Source organism: Lissotriton helveticus, chromosome 12, assembly GCF_964261635.1.
Source record: "Lissotriton helveticus chromosome 12, aLisHel1.1, whole genome shotgun sequence".
NCBI lineage: Eukaryota > Metazoa > Chordata > Amphibia > Caudata > Salamandridae > Lissotriton > Lissotriton helveticus.
In genome coordinates, this window is record NC_136073.1 from 138,706,226 (window position 1) to 138,715,009 (window position 8,784).

An 8,784-nucleotide genomic window follows, 5' to 3' on the forward strand; every position below is an offset into this window, starting at 1 on the left:
GCACAATGTTTTGGAGTAATCATATAGTTAGTATTTTTTGAAGTGTTAGAAATTGCCATAGACTTTTAAATAAATTCGCACTATACAGTACAAGAACATTATATATAGGTTTGCGGTTTCTTTGAAAGGGTGTTGACTTTATGAAATAATTCTTTCAGAGTAGCTTTCGGAGCTGTTCCTAAAAAAAAAAATCCAGGCTTCAAGCCACGTGTCGGGTTTTACTGTGTATAAAGCACAGTGCAGCAGCCTCGCTGTTTGTGACTACCTACTACACCACTTCTGTCATGACAAAACTCCTTTTGTAACAAAAACAATAAGATGAGGAAGGTTAGTGCAAATGCGTGCCGATTAGTAAACGTGCTTAGAAACATTAAAGATGACTCAAGGCGGGGGGGCGTGGCTTGGACGGCAATGTGGATGGTCATCTGAGTCCACTCGCTCCGCACCCTTGAGGCCAACTACGGCCATAACTACCCGCCAAACAAGTTTGTTCTGATTAAAAGAGCAAGTTTCACGCATGGGAAGAGAGAGGCTACAAGCGGAACGGAGAATCGCATGACAGGAACAGTGCAAACCGTGATATCTGACCTCGAAGCTCCCGGGACCCAGTAACTGAGAGGACGACAAAATGGCGCCCAGTGAGTAAGGAAAAGAAAACCCACTACGGACACTGAACCGAGCGAGGCAGAGAGAGGGAGAGGAGGCGAGCCAGGCGCCGACACCCACCACCCCCAGCGGACTCCCAAGCGCATCAGCCGGCTAGTGCGAGAGCGGGAGACGGGAGAGGCAGAGCGGAGGGGAGCGACGGAGAACAGAGGAGCATCGAGGTAGGCGGAAGAGTGGAGGACCCACCGGGAGGCTCGCAGAAAGGGTCGCTAGGAAGCGTGTGGTCTCCGAGCGGGCGGGTTGTATCCCACCGCTTAAGGGCACCATCGGAACAAAGGTCTGGGAAAGCGAAACTAACCTCACGCATGGGCGCCGCCATCACCGGAAGCCGAGCAGCAAGTAAACAACAGGCGCCGGAAGTGGTGAACGCCCAAGAGGAAAAGGAAGCGCTGAAGGGAACTCTCTGCACCGATTTCACTCTCGGCTGCCCAGCGCTCGCACAGCAAGCTTGACGCAAAAGTGTGAGAGGGGGAAGTGGGAAAGCGGAGAGCGACCGCCTCACAGACACGCTGTGTCGCCGCCATCACCGGAAGCCAAGCAGCAAGTAAACAACAAGCGCCGGAAGCGGTGAACGCCCAAGAGGAAAAGGAAGCGCGGAGGGAAACTCTCCGCACCGTTTTCACTCTCGGCAGCCCAGCGCTCGCACAACAAGCTTGACGCAAAAGTGTGAGAGGGGGAAGTGGGAAAGCGGAGAGCGACCACCTCACAGACACGCTAAAAAGAGGTCCGACCGGAGGAGTAAAACAAGCCCTAGAGAGCCTGGTGAAGGGGGGCAAGCAGGGAGCAAGGACTAGAGACACACACGCGGGGGTGCGTGTTGAAACACGCCTTACGGCCAAGGCGAGCAGGAACTAAGGGGGGGGGATGCCAGGACAGAAGCACGCGCTTGCGTCTTGAGCCTCGCCCTAGCCCGCCCGCAGACCAAGCCCGAAGAGCAAAAGGGCCGAACAAACCAGTGCCACAACTGGCACTACTGACAACGAGCCAAAGAGCAAAGAGCCCAGAAACGAGCAAGGCAGAGCCTCAATCGATACCTCCCAAATAAGCCATAAATAAACCAGCCACTCAATAAAAGCAGCCGGTCCAGGCTGCGAACGAGACAAAGCACACGCTGGCAGGACCCAAAGCCAAGACACGAACAAGGCACATTAGAGAACCAAGTAGGTACAGAACCTACGCAACGGCCCAGCCCCCAAAGGCAATCCCAACAGGCAACCCAATTTCCGCTCAATAAGAGGGGCGCCTAGGCAGCATTCTATCGAGAAGAGGCATCAGAACAATGGGAAACAACGAAGGCAAAACAGCAGGAGACCCGAAAAAGGCAAAAAAAGAAACCCCCGACTCCCCGCTGAAGATAAAAAGCGAAACTGCAACCCTAGAGACTATCCTCAGAAAGATTAATGAAGGAAATGCAGTGGCTAAGGAAACAAAACTAAAGATAGACAACATGCAACTAGAACTGGCAGCAATTAGGGCCGACCTGCATAGCACCAACATTAGAATGGAAGCAGCAGAAGGCCGCATAAGCTCCGTGGAGGATGTAACTGCAGAGAACTCCAAAGTAATAGCAGAATGCCAAAAAGCCACGAAAGCCATACAAAGACAGCAAGCGGAACAGGACGACAGAGCCAGAAGAGGCAACGTGAGGATCCTAGGGGTGCCGGAAGGAGCGGAGGATAAAGCGGGTTCATGTGCAACCATGCTCGAAGACATGATCCCCAAGCTCACAGGCATTAATTTTGACAGGAAGTTCGAAGTGCAAAAGGCATATAGAGTGCCGGCAGGGAAACTAGCAACGGGAAAGGGTCCCAGACCTATAATATGCAACCCACTGCGAACAACCCACACTGATGCCATTTTCGCATTTGCCAGGAAGAATCAAAACCTCACATGGGCAAGCAGCAAGATCGTACTGACCCAGGACTACTCAAAACCAACGATCGAGACCAGGAAAGGCTTCCTAGCTCTCAGGGAGGCACTGCGCAAAAGAGGCATCAGTTTCAGCTTCGTAGGCCCGGCCCGTTTCAAGATCACAGACAAACTGAGAACAATGATATTTGAGAACCCCGAGGATCTGAGACGCTACATGCAAAAGCCACCAACAGAAGAGATGGATACAAAACCCCCAGGCGCTGCCAAGAGATGCACCTCACCAGATGAGGCCGCCCAATCGGAGTATAGACCACCCGGAACAACAGGACAACACAGCTACCTCAGGCGAGCAAACTCTCCCAAGTGACAATCGCCCACACGGACGAGGGAACACCAGGTGAGCAGCACAGCAGAATCCTCGCCTTTTGTCACAAAGAGAGCAGCCGGCCGCCAAATAGCCACGTTTACATGCCCGTAAGAATCTACCTCAATATTGAGAAAGACCATGACAGATCGGGAAAAACCAAGCAAACAAGAATGACTGTACTTTTTCTCACGCTTTTTATTCAGAACTCTACCATGGACAGCGCACAAGCTCTACCTCAGGGAGGATGCAGAGCAAAGGAACTTTGTTGTCGCACTCCCACTCAGCAAGTAAGGGGGGAAGGGGTGGAGGGGAGGGGGGTACAGGGAGGGCAGGGGGGGTCAGGGAGCACACACATGGGGTCACCCTTCTTTTCTATCTCTTCTATTCTATCTTTCAAATTTCCACACTTTCAACTAGGAGCAGCAAGCACAGGTATAAGCACAACAACGCACAAGCTAGCCAAGGACTAGGGAGAGGAAGCTACAGGGATCCACGGATATCAAGGCCATACAGATCGCCAAATGCACTTCACCACAAATGACACACAACAAGCATACCAACCTCTCAACTGATATCAAGATAGTATCCCTAAACGTCAAAGGTCTCAACAGCCCGGTGAAAAGAAGGAAAGTACTAGAAAACGTGAGGAAACTCAAAAGTGACATCTATGTACTGCAGGAGACAAGATTAGAATCAGACGACATAGAGCGCCTCAAGACTAGCTGGATAGGCGAAGTATGGGGGTCGGCAGCACAGAAAAAAAAGAACGGGGTGGTGACTTTCACAAGCAAGAAGTCAAAGCTAACACTGGTGAACACGCAGGCAGACAAAGAGGGCAGAATTCTAGTGACCAGCCTAAGGAGAGCCGGAGAAACCATACACGTGGCCAATATCTACGGCCCCAATACTGACGACAGGGCCTTCTGGGACAGGGTAGGAGCACAACTACACACCCTTCCACTAGGCGAGCTCCTGGTGGTCGCAGGAGACATGAACCAGGTCTTAGACCCAGCCATTGACAAACACCCGCACAGACAGAGCCATGCATCACACAAGGGCAACATCCTGAAAAATCTCTGCTCCAAACTCAACCTCAAGGACCCGTGGCGCCTCCAAAACCCGGACCCCAGAGAGTACACCTTCTACTCGAACCCACACAACTCCTACAGTAGAATAGACCACATCCTTATATCAGGCACACACACCCATCTCATAGACCACACGGAAATCGGCCCCCGGAGCATCTCAGATCACTCGCACATAAGCCTAACCCTATCAGGGAAACACAATGAGGAGCCAACTCGCAGATGGCGTCTTGACGACAATCTGCTTACTGACACATCAACTAGGGCGGAGATTGAAACAGCGATAAAAGAGTACCTGGCGATTAATGACACCCCCGAGACAGACAGAGACCTACTATGGGAGGCCTTAAAGGCCACCATCAGAGGGACAGTCATGGGCATCAAAGGGAGGCTTAACAAAGACAGGAACAAAAAAATTGCCGAACTGGAAAAAGAGATCAAAAACCTAGAGAACGGTCACATAGCTAACCTTCAAGATAGGAACACCCTCACAAACCTAACTAAAAGGAAATACGAACTAAACAAAATCCTGAGTGAAAGGGCAGGCACTTGGATAAATAAATACAAAGCTATCAACCTGTGCACAGCAAACAAAGCATGGAAAAATCTAGCATCCTACCTCAAGGGGAAACAGAAGCAGCATTCGATAGAGGCCATCAAAGACAGGAATAATAAATCCCAGACTGCAAACAAGGAGATCCTGGAGGTCTTCAGAGACTTCTATGAGAAACTCTACACTAGGGATGAAACCCTACAGGAGGATGGGGGCAAAGAACTCCTAGCACGCATATCCACACCAACGCTATCAGACAAGGAACGAGACATCCTTGACCTAAACATAACAGAGGAAGAAATAGAGAGAGCCACAGCGAGTCTCAAAGATAACAAGGCACCAGGACCAGATGGCTTCACGGCCGGCTTCTACAAGCAGTACCTACACATTCTCAGACCCACAATGAAGGAGGTCTTCACGAAGTGTGTCCAGCAAGGACGCATGACACCGTCCATGGCGGAAGCCAACATAATAGTAATACCGAAGGAAGGTAAAGACACAAACGAAGCAAAGAACTTCAGACCAATCTCACTTATTAATGTAGACTGCAAAATATACGCCAGGATACTAGCAACCAGACTCAACGCTTACCTACCCAAGCTCATACACTGTTCACAAGTAGGACACCTTAGGAACAGAATGTCCCATGATAACACAAGGCTGCTATGCCACATAATAAATCACTCCTCCAAGAGCAGCAACGCAGCGGTCATGATAGCCCTAGACGCTGAGAAAGCTTTTGACAGAGTGTCTTGGCCCTTCCTGGACCAGTGCATGCTGAAATTCGGGTTTGGACCCAACTATAGGAAGATGGTGCTGGCCCTCTACAGTGACCCTAAAGCACGAGTTGTAGTAAACGGGGGGACATCACAACTACTCCATCTCGGTCGGGGGACCAGACAAGGGTGCCCACTCTCGCCAGCCCTGTTCCTGCTAGCGATAGAACCTCTCCTAATCATGATCAGAGCCAATACAGATATAGCGGGGATACCAGTAGAGGGAGAAACTTTCAAGCTAGCGGCATACGCAGACGATGTGCTAATAATCACTGAGGACCCAGAAAAATCAATCAAGGCACTGATGGGAACGATAGAACAATATGCCCAGGTCTCGGGATATAAATTAAACAGGGACAAATCCGAGTGCAAGCCTCTGAACGTTCACACCACTAAGACGGTACTAGGCTCCTCCGGCCTGGCATGGCAACAGAAACCCATCAAATACCTAGGCCTCCTCTTCGAGAGAGACCTTAGATCTACACTAGAACACAATGAACAAGCCATACTACACAAAATAAAGGAAAGAGTGGAGGGCTGGTCCCCCAAATTCACCACGTGGTGGGGGAGAGTGGAAGTGATTAAAATGATGCTCACACCAATGGTGAATTACATGCTGAACATGTTACCATTGATAAATACAGAGGACTTCCACAAGAGACTAGACAAAATGCTGAATACCTTTCTGTGGAGGGGGAAAAAGCCCAGAATAAGCCTAAAAAAGCTCAGACTGACAAAAGACCTAGGCGTCCTGAATATAACGAACTTCAGAACATTCCAAAAAGCGTGCATAGCAAGACAGGGACTATACTGGCTCACCCCGAGCCCAGAATATACACCGGCGTGGCTAACACTGGAGCGAGGACTACTGAAAGGAATGAACTCTATCGCCCTACTTACAGCTACCCGACACCCAGCAATCAAAGAAAACCCCATCCTAAGCAGCACAAAGACAGCTCTCCTAAGTATTGACAAACTAATGGGGACAAGCATAAAGAAAACCCAGTTAGAATCCATATGGCACAATCCCACAATAAAATACAGGGATAAGACTCTGAACATTCACTCATGGTACAAGCACGGCATCACAACGGCCAGTGACCTACTGAAACAAGGCACAAACGTAACCTTTGACACACTCAAGGAAGTACACGGCCTAGAGAGCATAGAATTGTACAACTTCCTGGAGATTAAGGTAGCAATAAGGAAGGCAAACCTGAATGGACTATCACCATCTCTCATACAATATGCTACCAACCTCAACAAACTAGGACACCAAATTGCATACCTCTACAGGGCCCTATGCCCAAAATCCACCGAACTTAACGATAAAGTCAACACCTACTGGGGCACACTAGTGGGTAGAGCGCTGAGTGAGAAGGAGAGGGCTGAGCTATGGAGGTCCACATCCAGGAAAAAGGTTACTGCAACTTTAAACCAGACTAAATTCTGGCTCATACATAAGGCATACTGGACCCCGCCCACTTGTCATCCATGGGTATCCGAGACAGTGATTCCTGCTGGAATTGCAACAAAGAAAAGGGAGACCTTGCACACCTACTCTTCCACTGCTCCAAAGTCAGAATTTTCTGGAACACAATAGAAACACTAATAAACGAGATCACAGGGGACACCATGCAACTAGACTACCACAGCCTGGCACTGGGTTTCACATCCCCCTCAATAACAAACAAAGAAGACCGCAACCTCATCGATCTTCTGCTGACAGCAGCAGTCAAAACAGTTCTGTACAACTGGAAAGACACAGGGAAAGCCACGCCTAAAGCATGGCTCAACTGGGTCACTTTCCTACGAGGGGCGGACACCATCACAGCGAAACATTCACCCAAAACACAAAGGCAGTCAAGTATGTGGGAATCCCTAGACAATTACCTCTCGTCGCACAAACCACCATAGGTAGCACCGCCAGACACCAACTAGTTATAGCCGAGCAGCAGACCTCCGGATTGTGCACACACCAGACACCCGTACTGCTCCTTTTTCTCTCTCCTCTCTCTATCTCTCCCGCATGCGGCAGGGGTGTGGGACCGAGTATGACAATCAATGCAACATGGGGATGGAGGACCAAACGATAAAGCCGCTAACGACTGGAAATCGGACTTACTCCAATAAGACTGGAAGCTGGAAACGAACCAGTCACCCCCCCCCCCCCCCCCCGCGGGCGTTTTTCTTTTTCTTTTTTCTTCTTTCTCTTTTCTCTTCCGCCACCCATGTATATGTTATGCTCCATGTAAATATATATTTTTTCTACAATAAAAAATTACAGAAATTAAAAAAAAAAGAGGACTCAAGGCACTAAACCAACAAGAGATCTCGCTGTCATAGGTGGACCCTCCATTTCGATATGACCTAGGATGCACGATGTACAATATTTGAGAATAAATGAAGCCCATGGTTCACCTAAGTTTTGTCTTTTAATTGATTTGTTTACTTCTTTACTTGTGTAGTAAATGTGTCAATACAGTTCGTGGGTTACCGTGCAGTAAAATTAATTAAAAGTAGAAAACGAGAAGTGGCCAGTACGGGGATCGAACCCGCGACCTTGGCGTTATTAGCACCACGCTCTAACCAACTGAGCTAACCGGCCACAATATCACAGTTCACAAGACCCAGATTAAGAAGGGAGGTACCTACACATGGTCAATCCACTACTATATATTTTATGCGATTTCAACAAGTTGCGGATTGGTAAGTGTGTTTCCCGCCTCTCGCCTTTCAGTTGCACCATCTAGAGCGGAGCTCAGTGCCATGGCGCATGCTCTATCAGGACACGTTTTAACCCTTCACGTCCTCTCTCCTCCTCGTCCTCTCCACACACCGGCCACAGTCTCACCCTTTCATTCCCCCCAGGGGGTCTTTTGGACATCACAGGCTCGCGCGCACACTTCCCTGCTCGACACGGTTACACATCTCAGGCATAAAGCATCAACCCTTATAAGTTCGCACTTTTTTGCCTGTCAAACAACTCATCCCAAGAAACCCCCGTTAACAACCCCTCCATTAACATCCGCTGTGACGGACCTTCACCCCCTTTCACTTCCGTATCTGTGACTCGTCGGGGTGCATACTGAGCACTTTCACAGCTCGTTTATAACAAAAGGCATTTAATTGTCATTCTATGTAAGGACACTAAAGACAAAGAGCAGCGATTCACAACCCTGAGTGAATCAACAGGCTGTCTGGACAAGCAATCCCTTCCGATCTAAACGACCTATTCAATGTGGCCAGCTGCATGCACTTTTAAGTATTAGTATTTAACAATTCCCATTTAACAAAGTCATTATGTTTCAAAGAATGAAGGTATGTGTGATGACCACGACAGACTATAGACAGTGGACACTAGGACCCTGTGGGTCACAGGGTGGTGACCAGGTCACCGGACACCACTTCCTGTCCTGGGACAGGAAAGGGCAGTGGACAGTAGGAAGAGGACGAGGACAGACG

At 49.2% G+C, this 8,784-nt stretch overlaps 1 non-coding gene across 1 annotated transcript; it reads right to left on the reverse strand.

The window, feature by feature from the left end:
- Positions 1-7,853: 7,853 nt before the first annotated feature.
- TRNAI-AAU (transfer RNA isoleucine (anticodon AAU)) lies at positions 7,854-7,927 on the reverse strand. Its single transcript has one exon. It is a non-coding gene; the product is annotated as a tRNA-Ile (tRNA).
- Between the last annotated feature and the right edge of the window lie 857 nt (positions 7,928-8,784).